Genomic DNA, 23,129 nt, shown 5'->3' with positions numbered 1-23,129 from the left:
GGCCTTTCCAAAAGCTTTAATAGTCCCTCTAGGTAGTAATTATTATTCCCATCTTTCAGCCAAGGAAACTGAAGATTAAAGACATGATATAGTCAGCCAAAATAGTTCCAATTATACTGTGTAATAATTCAAATATTCAGTGGCTTAAATCCACACATACTTATTTCTCATTCATGTTACATGTCCACTGTGGGTTGGTAGAGGGCTATGAGACTATATTAGTTTTTTCTTGCGTTACTATAAAGAAATACCTGAGCCAGGGTTGGTGGCTCATGCCTGTAATCCCAGCACTTTGTGATGCCAAGGTGGGTGGATCACCTGAGATCAGGAGTTTGAGATCAGCCTGGCCAACATGGTGAAACCCCATCTCTACTAAAAATACGAAAATTAGCTGGGCATGGTGGTGGGCACTTGTAATCCCAGGTGCCCGGGAGGCTAAGGCAGAAGAATTTCTTGAACCTAGGAGGCGGAGGTTGCAGTGAGCCCTGATAGTGCCACTGCATTCCAGCCTGGGCAACAGAGTGAGACTTTGTTTCAAAAAAAAAAGAAAAAGAAAAAGAAGAAATACCTGAGACTGGGTAATTAACAAAGACAAGAAGTTTAATTGGCTCATGGCTCTGCAGGCTGTACGGGAAACATGAGGCTGGCATCTGCTTGGCTTCTGGGGAGGCCTCAGGAAGCTTACAGTCATGGCAAAAGATAAAGTGGGAGCAGGCATAGTAAGAGCAGGAGTAAGAGAGAGTGAAGGAGGAGGTGCCACCCATTTGTAAACAACCAGATCTCATGAGAACTCACTCACCATCTCAAGGGAAGTACCGAAGGGGATGATGCTAACCATTCATGAAAAATCTGCCCCCATTATCCAATTACCTCCCACCAGGCCCCACCTTTAACACTGGGAACTACAATTGAACATGAGATTTGGGTGAGGACACAGATGTAAACCATATCAGGGACCCAGGCTGATTAAACAGCTACCATCTCAAATAATGCCAGTCACAGTCCCCAAAGGGAGAGAGAGCTCTGGAACAAGGTCTTGCACCAGCAGTTAAATGCTTGCCCCAGAAATTACATTTATTACCTCTGCTTATCATTCATTGGCTGGTACTTGTTACATGACCCTAACCAACCATGACGTAGGGAAGGAAGGTATAGAAAATGCAACCATATACTGACTGCATGCCCAAGTACATAGAGCTAGAAATATTCACTAAATGACATTGGCAGGAGAGGTGAAGAGCATGGTGATTAAGACTGCGGGTTTAAATTGTGGTTCTGTCACTTAGCTGTGGAACCCTGGGCCAATTCATTAACATTTCTGGGCTTCAGTTCCTTCACTTGTTAAATGAGGGAACTAATTATACCTTCATCAAGTAGTTCTTGTAAGGATCCAGGAAGATCATGCATGCATAGAAGTTAGCATAGGGACTGATGAACCGTTGGAACCTGGGTTTCTCTGTCTCCAACCACACCTGTGTTATTTCTACATCACCATGAAGCCAGCCCAAGTCCTACAAAACCTAAGAACTGTTTGACCTTAGCTGCTGGAAATATTAAGTTGATGGAAAAGTAATTGCGATTTCTGCCATTAAAATAATGGCCATTCCAGAACCCTTAGAAAGTCTAACCCCAAATTCCTTGGGGAGATGGACTCGAGGTTTCCTCCCATCTCCTCATTTGGTGACCCTATGATTAAACTTCTTTCTCTGCTGCAAATTGGTGTCTCAGTGTATTGACTTGCTCTGTCCATTAGCAAACACACCTATTACAATTATAAGGCCACCATGCTGTGAGGAAGCCCAAGCACATGAAAGGCTACATGTGGACCAACAGCCTCCACTGAGGCCACTCAGTCATCCCAGACCAGACACAGATATGTAAGTGAAGAATTCTCCATTAAAAGTAAGAGCAAAAGTCGCAATTACATGGGCACCAACCTAATACAATAACCCAAACTATGTGTGGAAGAATGCAGGAGACACCTATCTGGATACGTCAAGGAGAATAAATCCAGAGATGAGTCAATAACCTTGACATGAAAAGGCAAGACAAGAGAGAGATGCTCAGGAAAATGAGAGTGGCGATTTTTAAACATGGCTACCAATTCTTCAATACTCTCCCACTGAGATGTGAGCTCTGTGTCCCCCCCCCCCGTTGAATCTGGGCAGACGTGTGACTGCTTTGACCTGTAGAGTACAAGGGACGAGACACTGTGGGGTGTTTCAATGCTAGGACAAGCAGGTTCCACCTTGTATTCTGGGACACCTGCTCTTGGATACCTGAGCCATCACTGACTATCCTGAGGTTGAAACCACCCCGACAGGATTGACCAGAATTGCATGCCAGGTTCTGTACAGAAACATAATTATAATTAAGCATCAATTAGGCTGCACTTTGGCTGACTTCCTTGTTGCTGGAAGTCATGTAGCACTAGATCCTGAATATGTGCACCCCCATTATTCCTATAGAGAGGATCTCTGACGTTAGAATCATAAGGCTTTTGTTTAAGGATTGCTTAAGATACTTTTCAAACCACAAATTTCAGCAACCAGTTTGGAGACCCCCACAGAAGAACGGGATCAGCATGGAATATAGCTTCTTTATCTCTCTGCCCCATGCCTTTACCCCACGCTTTTCCACCAATTAATAATCTCCACACTTCAACCCACTCCAAAACCCTCAAAAAAATCTAATCCCAAATTCCTCAGGGAGAAGGATTTGAGGTTTTCTGCCATCTCCTCTTTTGGTGACCCTACGATTAAACCTCTTTCTCTGCTGCAAATGGTGTCTCAGTGTATTGACTTGCTCTGCGCGTTAGCAAATGATCTATTATAGCTACAAGGCCACCATGCTGTGAGGAAGCCCAAGAACAGGAGAGGCTACATGTAGACCAACAGCCTCCACTGAGGCCACTCTGAATCATCCCAGACCAGACACAGATACGTGAATGAAGAAGTCTCCAAATGGTTCCAGACTCCAGATGTCACCCTCCATCTATCTGATCTTCCTAGATGAAGCCCTAGGCATCATGGAGTAGTCACAAATCATTTCTACTACAACCTGCTGTCTTCCTGATCCACAGAACCCATGGGCATAATAAGATGGTTATTTTATGCCGTTACATGGATTATAGTGCAGACATGGTTAACTAAAAGCATGAGAGAGAGAGAGTAGGGGAAGGGTAACTCTAGGTAAATGGATAATTGTCTGTTTCAGTGATGGAGATGAAAGCCTGGATAGTTACCTGATTCTACTGATGTACCAAATGGGTCCATTTAAAGGGTTGAGGGCAAAGTGATACTTTGCCCTTAACTTAAGATTTGGCTACCAGAATTGGGCATCCATATACAGTGTGCTCAGATTTTGCACCCTCCATTATACATCATGCCAGCTTCATTGATAAAGCTGGCTATACTTCTGCCCACTCTCTTCCTGCGGAAACCTGATTTTGATGTGATATCCACATTCTTCTACTCATTCTTAGGTCTCAGCTTTTGGTGGTTTCATCCTAACTTGGCAAAGCTGACATAGCTGCTCTCTTCTCCCCGCCTTCTTCTCCTCATCTTCCTCTTCTTCTCCTCCTCCCTTTTCTCCTCCTCTTTCCCCTCTTCCTCCTTCTTCTCCTTCCACTTCTCCTCCTCTTCTTTCTCCTCTTTGTCTTTCTCCTCCTCGCCCTCCTCCTTTTTCTCCTCCTCTTTCCCCTCTTCCTCCTCCTTCTTCTCCTTCCACTTCTCCTCCTCTTCTTTCTACTCTTTGTCTTTCTCCTCCTCGCCCTCCTCCTTTTTCTCCTCCTCTTTCCCCTCATCCTCCTCCTCATCCTTCTCTTCTCCTTCTCCTCCTCCTCCTCTTTCTTCCCTTTCTTCTTCTTCTCCCTCTCCTTTTCACTCTCTTTCTTCTCCCCGTTCTCCTCCTTCTTCTCCTCCTCTTCCTTCTCCTCTCCTCCTCTTTCTCTAAGGACTAAGACTATTATCTAATGGTCCAGGACTATTATCAACAACCCACAAAGCACATTTTGAGCTTCTTCAAAACTGCCTCCACTTTGTCTCAGCTAAGGTCCCTTTTAAAAGAACATGGGGAAGCCAGGGAGATGTGTTTCTCTACACTAGCACTGCCTAAGCGAAAGCTCATTAGCAGCTCAGAAGCCTTCCTTCCAGGTTTACTCAAACCTTGCAGGAAGGGAGGAGAGTCCTCCTCTTCCCATGATAGAGGACACCTCTTCTCTGTCATCTTTTTGGAAACATCTCTCCTGGATCACGGACTAAGTGTGTGTAGTAAATCATACAAGATAAACACGTCCCACCACAGGGGCATGGCTCCCGTCTCCCCTCTCGTAAGTCATTCTGAGTAAGTGAAGAGCCACTTTCCTCTCTCTCTTTTTTTGAGACGAGATCTCACTCTGTCACCCAGACTGGAGTGCAGTGGTGCGATCATAGCTCACTGCAGCCTCGAACTCTTGGACTCAAGGAATCCTCCCATCTCAGCCTCTTGAGTAGCTGGAGCCACAGGCATGCACCCCCATGCGTAACTTTTTTTTTTTTTTAATTTTTTGTAGAGATGAGGTCTTGCTATGTTGCCCAGGCTGTGAAGAGCCACTGTTCTAACTTCCATTTTTTTAAATTAAAATGTCCCAATCTTAACATCACATTTCTATTTTATTTTCCCCTCTCAGATGTGGTTTGGTTGTCAAAGAGACTCACAGCTTTTCTAAAATCAAGGTTTCCAAGGACGCGTCCATTGAATGACTGTTTTCCGACAGTTTTATGATTTTTACCACCTTACCCTTTCTTGTGATAATTTCACCACTGAATTTCCTCTCTCCTGAAAGCCAAATTCCTGTTTCCCATCTCTCTTCAGAGTTCACACGTTATCAGGGACCTTCAGGCTTCTTTCTTTATTTCCTCCAAGTAACATGACAGATCTTTGGCAAACACTTCTGAAATGTTGCTAACCTCCAGGAAAGTTTGCAAAATGTGATCTTATCCAGTTATATTACTATATAAGTCAGGGTTCTCCAGAGAAATAGAACCAATAGGAAACACACACACACACATACACACACACACACTATTGATTATGAAAAATTGGTTCACATAATTATTAAGCTAAGAAGAACTACAATGTGCCATCTCTGCCAACTGCAAATTAGAGACCCAGTGAAGTGGTGTTGTTGTCTGGGGTAAGTACCCGAGGTTCCTTGCCTCATGCCAAGGAAATCAAGGACATTGACACATGTAGAGTGAAGTTAAGAGTGGAGGTTTAATAGGCAAAAGAAAAAGAAGAGAGAACAGCTCTCTCTTCTTGGAGAGAAAGGGGCACCCAAATGGGACTTCCGGCCCACAGTGGAGTGCATCGGATTTCATAGATAGGCTCGAGGAGGCAGTGTCTGATTTACATAGGGCTCGCAGATTGGTTGGACCGGGTGTGACGTTTACATAGCCATAGCATGCAGGGAAGCTGGCCGCCCCACTCTAATCTTATTATGCAAATAGGCTTTCCACTTGGCTGGCGCCATGTTGTCTGCTCTCTACTGCACACCTGGTTGTAAGGAAAAGGGAAGATAGAGCCGCCATGTTGGACACGCCTAGTCCCAGGTAGCCTTTTCTTGTTGGCACAACTGCCGGCATTCACTCATGCAAGCCTCCAGCTTGCTTGTCTATGTCTGCAGCTCAATTTTACAGGCTGTTCCTTATTAGAAAAAAAAAAAAAAAAGATTTGGGAGCTGCTTTTCATTAAAAGGAAAACCTTACCAAGGACTTCCTTATCCTCACTCTCTGCCTAAATACTTTCTTTTTAACTCCTTTATCACCAGGAAAGTAGTGGCATAATTGAGTCTAAGTATGAAGGCCTGATAACCAGGAGAACCAACAGTGTGAATCCCATTCTGAAGGCCAAGAAATGAGGCAGCAAAGAAAGGGATAAATTCCTCTTTTCTCCTCCTCTAGTTTTATTCAAGCCCTCAATGAATTGGAAAATGCCCAACCACATTGGGAAGGACCATCTACTTTACTGAGTCTATCCACTCATTCAAATGCTAATCTCATCCAAAGACACCCTCCCAGACACATTCAGAAATAATGTTTAATCTGGCTACCCCACGGCCCACTGAAATTGACTCACAAAATTAACCATCCTAACCAGCAAAAAGAAAAGAGCATTTTTTCATATGTTTTTTGGCCACATAAATGTCCTTTTTTCAGAAGTATCTGTTCAGGTCCTTTGCCCACATTTTGATAGGATTGTTTGTTTTTTCTTGTAAATTTGTTTATGTTCCTTGTGAATTCTGGATTTTAGACCTTTGTCAAATAGGTAGACTGCAAAAATTTTCTCCCATTCTGTATGTAGGTTGCCTTTTCGTTCTGATGACTAACTATCCTCAGCAAACTAACACAGGAACAGAAAACCAAACACCACATGTTCTCACTTATAAGTGGGAGCTAGAACAATGAGAACACAAGGACACAGAGAGGGGAACAACACACACTGGGGCCTGCCGGGGGTGGGGTGGGGGAGGGAGAGCATCAGCATAAATAGCTAATGCATGCTGGGCTTAATACCTAGGTGATGGGTTGATAGGTGCAGCAAGCCACGATGACACATATTTACCTATGTAACAAACCTGCACGTTCTGCACATGTATCCCAGAACTTAAAAGAAAAGACAAAAGAAAAGAAAAGAAAGAAAGGGAAGGGAGGGGAGGGGAGGAGAGAGGAAGGGATGGGAGGGAAAGGGAGGGGAAAGAAAGGGAATGGAGGGGAGGGGAGGGGAAGGAAAGGGAAAGGAGGGCAGGGGAGGGGAGGGGAAGGGAAGGGAGGGGAAGGGAACAAAATCTTCCCTGACATTTTAAATCATCCGCTCCTAATAAGAAAATATCTAACTCTAAAATAATCTGGCTCTTCTGCAAGATACTAGCTGCTCTTGATTGAATTAAGGCAATTGAGAATCTCTCAGAAGATAAACATAAGAAGGTCTCTCTAAGCCTTGCTTTTCTCACCTGTAAACCAATGACTTTGAGTGTGTAAAAAGAAAATATCTTGGTTCCCCCAAAACCACTAAGCTAAAGGAAAAATTCAAACTGGGTACTGCTTAGGGCAAACCTGCCTCCCATTCTATTCAAAGTCACCCCTCTGCTCATTGAGATAAATGCATATCTGATTGTTTCCTTTGAAGAAAGCAACCATGTGTCTCTCACCTACCTGTTACCTGGAAACCCCCTTCCCTGTTTCAAGTTGTCTGCTTTTGCTTGAGTTGTCCCGTCTTTCTGGACCAAACCAATGTTCATTTCACATATGTCAATGGATGTATCAAATCTCCCTAAAATGTGTAAAACCAAACTGTGCTCTGACGACCTGGGGCACATGTCATCGGGACCTCCTGAAGCTGTGTCACGGACTCATGTCCTCAACCTTGGCAAAATAAACCTAAATTAACTGAGACCTGTGTCAAATTTGAGGGGTTCTCAAGTGTGATTTTAAATGAGATGTCTTATGTAAAACATATCCTTTGTGTCATTAAGTTCCCATGAAAGGGCACTGCACTGGCACAATGACTCACGCCTATAATCCTAGCCCTTTAGGAGGGTGAGGCTACGTGGGAGGATCTCTTGAGGCCAGGAGTTCAAGGCTGCAATGAGCTATGACGGTGCCACTGCTCTCTAGCCTGGGTGATAGTGAGAGCCTGTCTCTAAAACAAAACAAAACAAAAACACAAAGAAATGGGAGTTATTGTAGCTCTTCTAATGATAATTCCCCTTCTCTGGAGGCCTTGGAGTACCCTTGACTGTGGGCATCATTTGAGATGCTCTAAATAGCTTTAAACATATATTCTAAGCACACAAGTGTCACCTCTCACTTTGGAGAGGTTCACACAAGGTGGTAACATCAGGCTGGGTCTGTTTTCAAAGACTGACAGAAAAATGGCCTGGGTTAGCTCCCAGAATTTAGGTCAGGAGATACTTTTACGTCTTCCTTCCTGTGGATGGGGCTACTGTGAACCTGTGGGAGAGTCTGGTGTAGAAGTGTCAGCAGATTTATCAGGGGCAGGTCAGAGGCTCACAGAAATCAGCAGTTTTGCTTCTCCAGGGTTCCTATAAGATCCTGCTTTTGCCTCATTTCATCCGAGTTCACTGGAATGGAATAATTTCAAGAAAACAGCAATTTAGATCCCTGAGTTTCTCATGGCCCTTGGACTAAATCATAAATCAACTCTCGCTCACTTGAAATGGAACCCCCCCACCACCGACCTCCCCGGGGATCTTCCAGAAACTTCCAAAGAATGTAGCAGACACGTTGGTCAGTCCTGGAAAATTTCCAGACAGGTGGTTTTCTCACTTTCTTTTCTGCTTCTAATCCGTGGTACCCAAGGCTGAGAATAATGAAGGTTTTACATATTTTCATTTCAGAGGTGAAGAAACTAAGGCTTAGGGAAATGAAACAATTCACTCAAAATAAAAAATCTGTTTGTGCAGTTGTCTGGACCACAACCCAGATCACTCAATTTTCTAGTGCAGTGACTTTGCACCTTGCTGCACTTGCATTTTTTCAGAAAATACTATTATTGCATACTATGTGTCAGGTATAAGGAGTTGGAGATTGATTTGTGAGAATGGAAAAACCAAAAATTGTAAAAAATGTATATAGAGAGATATCATCAAAGAATGCATATTTTATACAATGACATAGTCAAAAGATGATGAAGATTTTAAGATGGTCTGGCCAAACTGTTTGTGTTCAGGCATAAGGCTCTCTGGACACAGGAAATGCAGGGAATGGCACTCTAGGATCAATCAGGTGCGCACAAATAGTACAACATGCATGATCTCATTTTTAATGAATTATATTAATGTCAAGGAATTATGATAATCTTAAGGTTTCTTTTGGAGAAGATGATAAATCACCTGGGGTGATGGATAGTCACGGCTCCAGCCAATTAGAACTGTTTCTGTTACTATAGTTCCTCCCTTGGACTGTTTCCCAGTTATCCTACCTCTAGTAGCTAAAAGTTTAATGTCTAGCACAGAAGGAAATTTCCAGGCCTCCTTCTATGCTAAGACTGGTATCTCATCTGAAGTTTGCATTTTCATTTACTATTTCAATACATGTATTTTCTTTGTGCTGCTTCTGGTCTCTTGCAGAATGAGGTTGGACACTAATAAATGAATATAAAACATTGATTTCTAATTATTTCAAAGAAATACATATTATATATTGCATTTGCATTGTATTGTACGTTATACATGGGTTATACATTATATATTGAATATACATTCTGTATTGCATTTGCATTGTATTGTACATTCTACAATAATATACATTATATATGGGTTATACATTATATATTGAATATACATTATATATTGCATTTGCATTGTATATAGTATATACATTATATATTATATAATACATTATATAATATATAATACATTATATATTATATAATACATTATATAATATATAATACATTATATATTATATATTATGTATATTTCTTTGAACAATACAATGTATGTATTGTACATACATTGTACACTGCATAGACCGATGTATGTAAATACAATGTATAATTTTTTGTACATACATTTACATGTATGTAAATGTAAAATATAGAAACATTAAGGCTTACTGTAGCCATCATCTTGTCAAAAGATGAAGAAAAAGATTCCTGTTACATGACTTTGGCATTTAGCTACTATTCCTTTAACAGTGACTGATAATTGGACAGCCAATCACTCTACCTTCTGCCAATTTCCCCTCAATTAACTAATAATAAGAACTAAAAGACTTGGACATAATCATTGTGTAGATTAGACTCCAGATATTATGTATGATTAAAGTATAATGTAATTTAAAAAGAAAACACCAGAATCTTTTCATTTTGAACTGAATCTATCCATTATCTGTGGATAATTTATTATCCATTATCCATCTATCCATGTATCATTTTAGAATGATAGAAAAGCAGCTTTTTTTTTGTAGCCCTCAATCTTGAACAGGCATCAAAACCTCCTGGAGATCTTATGGAAACACAGATTACTGGTTCCCATCTAAGTTTCTGATTTAATAAGCCTGAGATGGGACCTATTGTATTTCCAACAATAATTTGTATTCCCAAAAAGAGATGCCAAAGCTGCTGGTCCTGGGACCACACTTTGAGAATCACTGGCTTGCAGTAATGTGCCTGCATGCACATATCACACATATCAATGTGCCTTGATATAAAACAGGAAGATCCAGGGCACCTGGGGAGATAAATGTATACAACAATGATTGCAATGTGTTGTAGTGCTGCTAGCAAGCCACTTCTGATTTGCCAGGATACCACAGAAGGGAGAATAAGCAACTCAACTTGGCACAGCTGAGGAAGTCTTCACAGGGCAATGATAGATCAGTTGGGTATAAAAGGGCAAATAACATTTATATACCCTTTAAAAACTTATTATTTTACCCCTGGAACTTGCCATATGTCTTAGTTAATGATGGCTTTATTCTCCAAATTGCCCAATCAAGAACCCTAATCATCCTTCTGGATTCTCTTATTCTCTTGTTGTGCCTGTACACTAATTCTTCAGACCCTGATAACTCTACAACCTGACCATCTTTTGTTTCTGTCTCCTTTTTCTCTGTTCCTATGGCCATGCCTGGCACCCAGGTCCTTATTAGCACCTTCCTAGACTACTGAAATAACTTCTCAGCTTCCTGTGTCACCCTGCCACTCTTCTATAAATGCCACACAACTTCTCTTTCTACCATAAAAACATAATTAAACATTTTCCAGCTCAAAAATTTCAAGTTTCTTTATATATCTGATATAAACCCTAAATTCTTAGCAAGGTATCAAAGGCCTTGCATGACACAAACTCAAACAACTTTATCAGCCTCTTCTTCCTTTTCTCTCTCATATGCCCCTAATTTCAATCATACCAAAATAATATTATTGCAGAATTTGCCAGTTTCCTTTACCCTACTGGCCTTGACTAGTTACTTCCTTTAAATGGAATGTCTTTCCTACCCTTCTCTGCTCTATAAATCTTATTTGCCCTTTTATACCCAGCTAGCTCATCAGTGCCCCATAAAGGCTTCCTCGGCTGTGCAAAGTTGAGTTGGTTATTCTCCCTTCTGTGGTTTCTTGGCAAATCAGAAGTGGCTTGCTAGCAGCACACAACATATTACAATCATTATTTTATATCTGTGTCCTTCATGGATACCTCTAGAGAAGTGTCTCCAACTTTCCTGTCCCCAGTGTCTAGCATAGTATCTGGCAAAAGGTGGATGTCAATATATATTTGTTGAATGAATGCTGTCATTTCTATGCTCCAAGAAATGCAACCCAAAGAGATGTCAATGGTATTTCTCTGTGCAAGTAAGAGACAATTCAATATATAATTTCACAATTTTCTGTAGCATAAAGTAAGCAATGTTTGGCCATTACCTAGGAAATGTATTCAATTTTCCTCTTGTCTGGATCATTTCCAGCATGTATTCGTGTCAACTAGTCCTCTTGTCTGTAATCCGCCTCTCAGAGTAAGATGTTCATTTCATACTTTTATTGCATGCTTGTCACGAGTTGTAAGCTCTATAAAAGAAGCTTTCTGCATTTATCATAAAACTGGAAACTGTAATTAGGAAATGCACAAGTGTACTGGGATAGAGTCCAAGCTGATGACTACCAATGAGAAGCAAACTGAGAACCTGAAGGGCCCTTTGGCCTAAAAGAGAGACAGACACTTCAGTCTTATAGGTGGGTAGATTGAAACAGGGGTGCTATGATTAAAGCAGGGATGCTATAAAAAACCATGGGAAGACCGTGATCTGGAACTCAGGGGTTCTGTATTTGTCCATAGATAAACTTCCAAATAAACCTGCCTGTTTGGTGCATGACCTTAGTACAAAGTAAGGACATTCTTCACATCACCAAAAAGTTTAACCCTTTCAGGAATGAGATGCCTGTTAGCAACTACTAAAAAGGTGGTCAAATAATTGAAGGAGTAAAATGTTTTATAGCTATCTGTGGTCCCAGAGGTCAACATTAGAACAAATGTGTACAAATTTTAGACATAAGATTTTGGCTTAATTGAGAAAGATTTTTCTGAAAACTAAATCCATTAAACTCTGTTCATTCAGTTAAGATGCCCATATCATTGAAATATAGCCTGGATGGTGACATGCCATGGGTAATATAAAAATGACTTATAGGTTGGGCATGGTGGCTGTAATCCCAGCCCTTCGAGAGGCCAAGGCAGGAGGATTGCTTGAGCTCAGGAGTTTGCAACCAGCCTGGGTAACATGGCTAAACCCCATTTCTATAAAAATACAAAAATTAGCCAGGTGTGGTGGTGCACACCTGTAGCCCCAGCTACTTGGGAGGATGAGATGGGAGGATTGCTTGAGCCCAGGAGGCTGAGGATGCAGTGAGCCAAGATTGTGCCACTGCACTCCAGCCTGGGCAACAGAGTGAGACTCTGTCTAAAAAAAAATTACTTATATTTGGGGAGGGATATGCAGCAGTGATCACCTGTGATTCTATGATGTGGATTACTCTGTACAACTCTTATTCTCTTACCTCATCTCCTTGCCTCCAGAGAAAATGCTGTCATCTGAAGAAATAAGATGGTTGCTGACCATTCCTTGATTAACCACTGTCTCAGTCTGTTTAGGCTGCTATAACAAAATGTCTTAGATTAGGTAATTTATGAACAATAGAATTTATTGCTCACTGTTCTGGAGGCTGGGAAGTCCAAGATCAAGGCACCAGCAGATTGGGTGTCTGGTGGTCTATTCCTTACAGAAGGTGCCTCCTTGCTTGATACCTTCACATGGTAGAAGGGAAAAATGGGGTCCCTCGGGCCTCTTTTATAAGGGTACCAATCCCAGGGCTGGGGGTGACGTCTCATGTCTGTAATCCCAGAGCTTTGAGAGGCTGAGGAGGCACGATTGTTTGAAACCAGGAGTTCAAGACCAGCCTGTGCAACATAGCAAGGTCAAAGTCTCATCTCTACAAAAAAAAACACAAAATAATTAGCAGGGCATGGTGGTGTGTGCCTGTAGTCCCAGCTACTCAGGAGGCTGAGGCAAGAGGATGGCTTGAGCCCAGGAGTCTAAGGCTGCAGTGAGCTATGATCACACTACTGCACTCCAGCCTGAGTGACAGAGCAAGACTCTGTCTCCAAAATAGTACTAATAATAAAAATAACTATACTAATTCCATTCATGGAGGCAAAGCTCTCATAACCTAATCACCTCCCAAAGGTCCCACCTCTTAATACTATTGCACTGAAGATTAGGTTTCAACATGTCCATTTTGGGGAGATTAAAATATCCAGACAAGAGTAACTTGAATCTTGAGCTACCATAGCTAGTCTTCCCCTTCTCTCTCTTCTACAGGCTTTGAGTGGGTGTTGTTGGGATGAACCTCCTGTAAGAATTCTCCAGGCAGAGATTTGAGGGAGGCGGGTTCAAAAAGCAGCAGAAATGTTCAGTTTTGTTCTGATTTTCATGGCTTGTTGCACAGCCATTCACATGTTTCTTTGTATGAGCAATATAATAACCAGCTTTCAGAAGGACAGACAGCATAATGAATGGATTGTAAAACATGCTCATAAAAACAGTAGAGTGTGTCTAGAAGTGTGTGTTATCTGCTTTTGATTTACTGTGTACCCTATTTTGCATTTTCACATCATTTGCACATTTTCTATTAAAAATAAGCATTTAATAGGCATGCAATTAATTTTAATTTTTCATTTATTCCCCAAGGTGATAAAAAAGTGTGCATGTGTAAATGTAGGGACATTTTACAGTCCTGACAGAACATTGATATTATAGCCACAGAGTTCATTACGGGGTAATTAATGCATGTTAAGTATCTTGTAAATATTATGTGGTAATAGCTCTAAATAAATACACACTCCAGTTGGAAAGATCTGCTCCACCCCTGCCACGGGGAATGAGATGTTCCTAATTAATGCCTTTAGAAAAGGAGCCTATGTCACCTTGGGTAGTCTTGGGAAATTACAGCTTTAGTCTGTGCAAGGCAGCAGTGAATGGTTAATTAAGAAAGCTTGACGTGCTTGGTACCTGTCCCACCTGGGCTAAGTGGGTTGGACAGGCCCACCTGGCTTTCTGTCTTCCTTAGCAGCCTTTGTTAGAGAGCAGGCTTCATAGCTTTAGTTGTGCTTCTGGGAGCCTTTCCAGCCCCAGGAAGAAAAGCTTTCAAGAACACTTGCTGGGAAGTGGCTGATCATCTTGGACTGTTTAGTGATCTCTTCAATGCAGGACCTGAGGCTCTGTCTGGCAAGCAAGAGGAACTGCTGTCGTTGATGGGATTCGTCATTATGAGCTTAAATTATATTTCCTGTTTGACCTTCTGCTTGCTTTACAGATGGTCTCTCAGGTGTGTGGGGCTTGGAGTGTCCTCTTAGCCCTTGGCTGCAGATGTCATTGCCAGGGCCACGAAAGTCTCTATGGTCATTGTCCCAGAGACCTTCAGAGGTAGTAGCAAGTGACAGAACAGCTCTTGCTTCTCCAGATTCCTTTTGTTTCATGGCACCCAGGCCATGCCATCGAGATAGTTCTTGGGGTAAAAGCTTTAGCGTAAATATAATCTGCCCACCTCAGCCTCCCAAAGTGCTGGGGTTACAGGCCATGAGCATCACTGAAACAAAATTATTCTGATACTTGGTAAAAATGGCAAGGAAAGCTTTATTAAAGACTATTGCAATAAGGGGGAGATATTGAACTTAACTTGCAATATAACAGTGATAATTAGGGGTGTATAGCCAATGGGTAGGGTGAGACAATGAATAAAAATTACTAAAACGAACTTAATAAGGTATGAAAAGTCAGGAAGGGAAAAGAACTAACCATTTCTGCACAGGACACAGCAATTCCTCCTTTTTTTTCTAAATGTATTCATATCTCAGCTTGTTCATCTATGATGTTTGTGCTCTACAGGGAAGTCAGCCTTCAGAGATGAATGTATACAGTGGGCCTTCAAATGCCCTGGCAAAGTCTTGCTATCACACCTTTAAGACCATACCTTCCTCAAGCCTGTTATTGGGTACCTGGAATTCATAAAGAAGAAAACCAAGCCTTAACAACCTCAATGAGAGATGTGGATTCCAACGCAAACTCCTGGAGCTGAGATTCACACTCAGGTAAGTGCAGACTTGCAGCAGGTTCCTTTAGTTGGAGTTCAACAGGAGCAAGATCCTGAAGGCTCATGATTCCTGAAAAGAATGATCCTTAGAATGGGAAACAGGGGCCTGGTAGGTGTGGCTGAAGGAACCAAAGGCAAACTTGACCTACTTCCAGTTGAGAAAGTCCAAGTACTGTCACACCATGAACATGAGTGTTCACTTTACTGATGTTGTCAGCAACAAAAAGTGAGTGAATTCCCGGACTGCGAATGTCAATAGACACATAACGTGAAGCTATTTAGCTCATGCTGTAAGTTGCAAGCAGGAATTACTAAAAGATGTGCAGAATGAGGGAGAAGGAGACAATCCTTGCAAAGTAGTTAAGGCAGAGCTTGGCAAGAGTGAACAGTCAATAGAGGCTTGTTGTCATCATTATTAAGGAGCATACCCTCGGCTCCTAGCATGGTAGAGGTATTGAGAATGCCACACTTCTCGTTCTGTTGGAGACATAAAGGGACACCATGGAAACAGCTAAGAGCATATATTCTTGAGTATCTTTTTTTTGAGACAGAGTCTCACTCTGTCGTCCAGGCTGAAATTCAGTGGTGCGATCTCAGCTCACTGCAATTTCTGCCTCCCAGGTTCAAGTGATTCTTCTGCCTCAGCCTCCCCAATAGCTGGGATTACAGGTGTGTGCTACCACGCCCAGCTAATTTTTGTATTTTTAGTAGAGATGGGGTTTTACTGTGCTGGCCTACATGTAATCCCAGCACTTTGGGAGGCTGAGATGGGCGGATCACCTGAGGTCAGGAGTTCGAGACTAGCCTGATCAACATGGAGAAACCCCGTCTCTACTAAAAATACAAAAATAGCTGAGCATGGTGGTACGTGCCTGTAATCCCATCTACTCAGGAGGCTGAAGCAGGAGAATGGCTTGAACCTGGGAGGCAGAGGTTGTGGTGAGCCGAGATCGTGCCATTGCACTCCAGCCTCGGCCACAAGAGTGAAACTCCATCTCAAAAAAGAAACCCTAAAGATTTTTTTTTTTTTTTTTTGAGACGGAGTCTCCTCGCTCTGTCACCCAGGCTGGAGTACAGTGGCACGATCTCGGCTCACTGCAAGTTCCGCCTCCCGGGAAGAAACCCTAAAGGTTTTTATTGCTCTGTAGAACATTAACTAGTTTTGTACCTAACTTGGCAGTCTTCCTTAGCCTTAGTTTCCTTTCAGATTGTAAAATTCCCAGTTTCTGGCCAGACACAGTGGCTCATGCCTGTAATCCCAGCACTTTGGGAGGCTGAGGCGGAAAGATTGCTTGAGGCCAGGAGCTTGAGACCAGCCTGGGCAACATAGCAAGACGCTGTCTTTTTACAAAAAAAAAATATTTAGCCAGGCCTGATGGCACACACCTGTAGTCCCAGTTACTTGGGAGGTGAGGCAAGAGGATTGCTTGAGCACAGGAGTTTGAGGCTGCATTGAGCTATGATTGTACCACTGCACTTCTAGCCTGGGCAACAGAGGGAAATCCTGTCTCTTAAAAAGAAAAAAAATTCCAGTTTCCCTACTCCATCAAATCAGTTCTGTCATTCTGCTGTTTTTTTCAATAAAGAGTTAAATAAAACTCTGACATGTATTCATTATCCATTTGTAAGAAAGATGTTTTTAATGATTTGAGAATTTTTCTCTGACAGATTCAGAAGTGGGGAGCAGGTAAGGGGGGGCTCACTGGGTATGCAGGAGGCTACGGGGAGAGAGAGGGAGAGGGGAGTAGACGTCTGTGTACAAAGGGGTAGGTTTCAGCCAAGGAGAAGCAGAGCAGGTGTTGCTGGCTGGCTGGAGACAGAACCTCGATTTAGTAATTCAGTAGAAGAGGACTGGGCCTGCCAAGCTTTTGAGTTTGTTGGATTAGCCAGCAACAATTTTCCATGCAAACGCTCTTCCTCCCAACTTGGAAATCTGAGAGAGAGACAGAAAGAGAGAGAGAGAGAGAGAGAGAGAAAGAGAGAGAATATTCTCACACAATTTATATGCAAAACAAATAATGAATGCTCCACAGTTGGGCAATTGAAGGTCAAGGACCACAGATACTCTGGACTATCTATTCTAGTTCCTGTTATAGTCTGAAATTTCCACTACCAATCACTCCTTTGACTTCAGGCTTTGAAGAACTTGATTAAAAGCATGGGATTATGAAGTACAGCCACAGCTCAATTCTAACTGTTTTTATATAAACTAGCCTCATGTTGGAGCAAGTGTTTTTGTGGTGGGTGGTGGTATAAAATATACATGACATAAAATGTGCTATTGTAACCATTTTGAAGTCTGCCGTTCAGTGTCATTAGGTACATTCAAAATGTGAAGCCATCACCACGATCTAATTCCAGAAAATTTTTATCACCCCAAAAGGAGACGCTGCACCCATTAAGCAGTCACTCCATATTCCTCTCTCTTCCAGCTTTTGGCAACAACTAATTTGCTTTCTGTCTCAATGGACTTGCCTATTCTGGCTATTTCCTATAAAGGGAATCATCCAAAATGTGGCTTTTTGTGTAGTGCAAGTGATTTTTGATGAACACACATGTAAGGGCCAAAGAGCCAATGTCTATGGGAAAGAGGAGCATAGATGAGATGGGTGGGTTTTCAGGGGACGTGATGTGGTCAGAGGCAGCTTGTAGAGCCAGTTGAAGGGTCAGAAAGGAGAGGTATATGAGGAGAAAAACAGATAAATTTAGTTTAGTTCACAGGACTATTGCCTTTCATGATTTCCAAAATGAGATATAAATGTCTAGAGTGAACATCCTGTATTGAAGGTGTGATTTTTAGGAATTCTACAAAGTAGAAGTGACCGTAGCCACTGAGACCACTGGGATGACTACGTCAAACGATACGAGCAGGTACCTGCCAGGATAAGTCTGCTTATCCAAATTTATGCTCAAGGTGAGAGGCTCCTAGAGCCTCCCGGATACCGCTTTCTCCCTGATAGACCTCTTTTCTCTTTCTTTGGCCTGTACAAAGGAAGAATTATAGACCAGGCGTGGTGGGTGACTCATGCCTATAATCCCAGCACTTTGGGAGGCCAAGATGGGAGCATCGCTTGAGCCCAGGAGTTTGCAACCAGCCTGGGCAACAGAGCGAGACTCTGTCTCTACAAAAAATACAAAAATTATCTGGGTATGGTGGTGCATCTGTAGTCCCAGCTACGTGGGAGGCTGAAGTGAGAGGATCGCTTGAGGCCAGGAGTTTGAAGTTGCAATGAGCCATAATTGGGTCACTGCACTCAAGCCCGGGTGACAGAGTAAGACCCAAGACTCTGTCTAAAAAAAAGAAGAAAGAGAGAAGAAAGAATGAAAAAGAAGAAAGAAGGAAAAAAGACGAAAGAAAGAAAGAAAGGAAGGAGGGAGGGAGGAAAGGAAGGGAGGGAGGAAAGGGAGGAAGGAAGGAAGGAAGAAAGAAAGAAAGAGAAAGGAAGAAAGAAGGAAAGAAAGAAAGAAAGAGAAAGAAAGAGAAAGCAGGAGTTCTATTTGATAGTATGCATTTGTAACCCCTACCCACAACTATGCAAACCCGCAATTGAATTGCCGGGCAATCTGCAGCCCTACTGATTCTCTACAATTCAGACAAAACACACGGGAACCCTTTCAGGAGCCAGGCAGGCTACAATCAAGCCACTCCATGCACAGGTCTCTAATAGTACAGTAATCAGTGGTAATCACCCATACAGTTTATGTACAGGAAGGCCTAATGGGATTCATGCCTCTGTAGTGAATACGTTTTCATTTATAGGACTAAATGCAAGCATACATTACCTGTTTAATTAAAAACAAAATTCTCCAGCCAACAATTTGCTCCCTCTCTTGGGTGCGTGCTATATACATTATTGATGGTTCCTTTCAATCTACTGATTACAGATTCCTTAAATAATTTGTCATTGTGGATGACTGCCTATAGTTTGGGAAGGTAAACCTTTGCTCCTGGTTTCCTAGTTTTTCTTTGCTGAGAAATCAGAGGCTCTGTGTGTTATTTGTACGCAAAAATGTGATAGCAAGTTAAAATACATGGACTGGAAATTCCCTGATGCCTGCAGCATACAAACACAGGATGCTAGAGGTAGCAGGTGCCAAGGCCAAGCCAAGAGAACACTCACTGGCAGCTCTTACTACTGGTAGGAGCCTGTTAATAATGTTTTGCTTTTGTTTTTGTTTTTTCTTAGAGACAGGTCTCACTCTTTCACCCAGGCTGGAGTGCAGTGGCACCATCACAGCTCACTGCAGCCTCGACCTCCTGGGCTCTAGCAATCCTCCAACCTCAGCCTCCTGAGTAGCTGAGACTACAGGTGCATGCCACCACACCCAGCTAGTTTTCTTTGTATTATTTTTTGTAGAGACAGGGTCTCACTATGTTGCCCAGGCTGGTCTTGAACACATAGCCTCAAGCGATCATCCCACCTCTGCCTCCCAAAGTGCTATGATTACAGGCATGAGCCACCATGCCCAGCCTACTAATTCCTTCGTTCTTTATCTAATTTCCCTCCCTTGAGCCTTTATCCTGGATGTGGGCAATGCTAATGTAGGTAAGTGTGAAATAGTTTTCTCATTTAAGGAGGATAGGTCTCTGATAGAAGTAGATGGCTTACTAATGGTCTCACTGAACCCCACCTACATAAGTAGATGGAGCCTGGTCAAGGTGACTAAATTGGAAGGAGGGTCAGGTGGGAGAGGTGACATCACCAGGCATCGAGGACATCCCAGCATCCTCCTTTCTATTGCTGGTGCTTTCAGATGCACTGTATTTCTGTCTTGAGTTCTTCCATTTCTCAAATGCTATCATTCCTTTATTTAATCATGAGGATGAGAAAGATGACACGATGTCTACCTTCAAGGAGCTTATAATCTGGGGAGAGAGTCTAGTGAGAATACTCAAGGAATTTAGTGTATTTTTTACCATGTTTTACAAAAAAATTAAGGTGATTTAAAAGGATAATTATTTTTTGTTTTATTTTATATTTTTGAGATGGGGTCTTGCTATGTTGTCCAGGCAAGTCTCAAACTGCTGGGCTCAAGCAATCCTCCTCCCTTAGCCTCCCAAAGTGTTGGAATTACAGATGTGAGCCACTGTGCAAGAAGATAATATAGTAGATTCAGGATGGATCATAAGGATAGGAAGAGGAAGGACATGGAATAGAGACAGGAATGGTGATCAATTGGGAATATGGACTTAAATTCAGACAGGCCTAGATTTAAGCCTAAGCCTCCTAGCTTTGTATGCATTCCCTTAAGTTCTTTGAGCTTTCATTGGCTTACCTATAAAATAGAAGAAACAAATCTGTGGCATGAAAATATTTTGAAATAGTAATTGAGGTCTGTCCCCTGGCTTTCCTTCTTTCTTCTCCACTCCACACCCCAACACAGACATACATTTTCCTGGACTCCTCACATTCCCCACTTAGTTTGTCTGCAGAACAGAGTCCCCTTAGCAGGCCTAACTGCTGTCCTTTGAAAGACATGCTTACAAGGTTAGCCCTTGGCGGCATCTGGAAACTTGGAGTTTGCAACGGTTCCCACCCGTCCCTAACAGATAAAAGTGGCTCACTATGTCTAAGTTGTTTGTACAAACAATGTGGTTTATGAGGAACGCCAGCTTTCCTGCTGGGCATCTGGAATTTCAGTACATGTTAAACAGAGGGTGCTTACGTGACCAGCCCCCAGTAAAGACCTTGGAACATTGAGTCTCTAACGAACTTCCCTGTCGGCATTTCACACGCATTGTCACAACTCATTGTTGGGAGAATTAAGTGTCTCCTTTGTCACTTTCCCAGTAGAAGACTCTCGAAGCTTGCAACTGATTTCCTCGGACTTTACTCGTGCCATTTGCTTTGAATCCTTTCATTATAATAAATCATGGCCATGAATCTGAGTCATATGAATCCTCCCAGTAAATATCAAGCCTGGGGATGGTCTTGGGGACCTTCCTCCCTGTCTTCCAGTGCACAGCCAGCTAGAATATTTTCCACATATGTGCACTCAGAGGGATGGCACAGCAAATATTAACAATCAGTTGTAGGTAATTGTCTCAAAAGTCAAGGCTGAGAGCACCAGATGCATAGAGTGATAAACATGTATATTCAGCTCTTCCTCCCCCCAAGACGCCACGATCAAGACTTAAATGTGGCTGGGTGGGGTGGCTCATGCCTGTAATCCCAGCACTTCAGGAGGCTGAGGCGGACGGATCATGAGGTCAGGAGATTGAGATCATCCTGGCTAACACGGTGTAACCCCGTCTCTACTAAAAATACAAAAATTAGCTAAGCGTGGTGGGGTGTGCCTATAGTCCCAGCTACTAGGGAGGCTGAGGAAGGAGAATCGCTTGAACCCAGGAGATGGAGGTTGTAGTGAACCGAGATCGCGCCACTGCACTCCAGCCTGGCAACAGAGCAAGACTCCATCTCAAAAAAAAAAAAAAAAAAGACTCAAATGTACTCCTAGGAAGAGAAAAAGTAAGCGTGGAAAGGAAGAGTAGACACTGGTTGGGTCTCTGAAGCTGGTACCCCACATCCTGCCCTCCCTTGGGCTGAGCTGTCAGTGGCGGGTAATTAGAAGACACACGTAGATGAAGGGGATCTGGGGCGGAGTGCAATGGCTCACATCTGTAATCCCAGCACTTGGGAAGCTGAGGTGGGAGGATCGCTTGAGGCCAGGAGTTCAAGACTAGCTTGGACATCATAACTACACTCCATCTCTACAAAAAAAATAAAAATAAAAAAAAATCTGGACATGGTGGGGCACAACTGTTATCCTAGCTATTAAGTAGGCTGGGGTAGGAGGACTGCTTGAGCCCAGGAGTTTGAGGCTGCAGCGAGTCAGGATCATGCTACCACACTCCAGCCTGGGCAACAAAGACAGAACTTGTCTGTAAAAAACAAACAACAACAACAAAAAAAAAACAAAGGAAAAAGAAAGTGGGGGATCTGGAAGCAAGAGGACCAGGCATCACCCTTGGTAGAATCCAATGAGGTATCAGAACCCAGGGTTGATGTAGCAGAATGGGGGCTTCACGAGATTGGCCAGACACAGTGTCATCTGTGGACAGGTGACTGATGTTTACATAGATAGGAAGACTTCTTACTGGGATAGCAGCCACAACAGACGAAATAACCTAGGAGCAGAGGCTCCAGCCCCAGCTCAGGTTGTCTGCTGTACGGTACTTTGGTACCAAGTAAGCCTCTCAAAACATACACATAATCCTGGCAAAGCAAAGAACACATAAGAAGAAGAAATGTGTCTTGTGCACCCTTGAGTTTGGGGTGTGCAACTTGCAACCACCAACTCAAGGGTGCACAAAACACAACTTTCCAACTTGGTGGTTACTGTAAATATGACACAAGCCTAATTTCCTTAACACGTAGCCTAGCAAACACTCAACAATTGTCAACACTGAACAAATGTTTGCCTTTATTATTAATAAGAAATAAAGCGTTCAATAAACCTGAGTAAATGATAGCTATTGTAATAATCGTAAAGGCAAACCCTGGAATTGTACACATGTACTACAATGAGCTCTAAGTTTTCTAGAGGGCCCATGGGGAGACAGAACTTAATCAACTGTAGCATTCACAGGGTTCATTAACAAGTTGCACTGCCAAGCTATTCTTGACACCAAAATACAAAAGACATTTCTCCAAAGTGTCCTCACGAAGACAGCCCTGCTAAACAAATACAACTTCCTGCAAATGTATTTTATAATATCCTTAGGAAACTTGTGTCTTCTGCAAGTCTCTCTTAGACCAACCAACCCTTCGTAGAGCAAAATTCACTATAGATTAATCTGGGGAGTAGCGGTGTGGGTGAAGGGCAGAAAAACAAACTAGCAATTGCCATCCAAACCATAAACTTCTTATCAAATTATGGCGAGGGCTTTGGGAGCACAAAAAACCTAACCACTCAAGTCTGGGAGAGTGAGAGAGTGTTAAAGATGGCTTCTTGGAGAGGAGACTAAGTCGTGAAGAATA

At 42.5% G+C, this 23,129-nt stretch overlaps 1 long non-coding RNA gene across 2 annotated transcripts in view; it reads left to right on the top strand.

The window, feature by feature from the left end:
- Positions 1-23,129, top strand: part of LOC129060290 (uncharacterized) — a 116,572-nt gene that overhangs the window by 4,648 nt on the left and 88,795 nt on the right. For both annotated transcript variants that reach the window (XR_008526864.1, XR_008526861.1), the window contains exon 3: positions 14,943-15,145. This is a non-coding gene — a long non-coding RNA (uncharacterized LOC129060290). The remainder of the gene's footprint in view (positions 1-14,942; positions 15,146-23,129) is intronic.

Source organism: Pongo abelii, chromosome 6, assembly GCF_028885655.2.
Source record: "Pongo abelii isolate AG06213 chromosome 6, NHGRI_mPonAbe1-v2.0_pri, whole genome shotgun sequence".
Taxonomy (NCBI): Eukaryota; Metazoa; Chordata; class Mammalia; order Primates; family Hominidae; genus Pongo; species Pongo abelii.
Note: the sequence above shows the minus strand (reverse complement) of the source record. Positions and strands in the feature narration are given on the sequence as shown.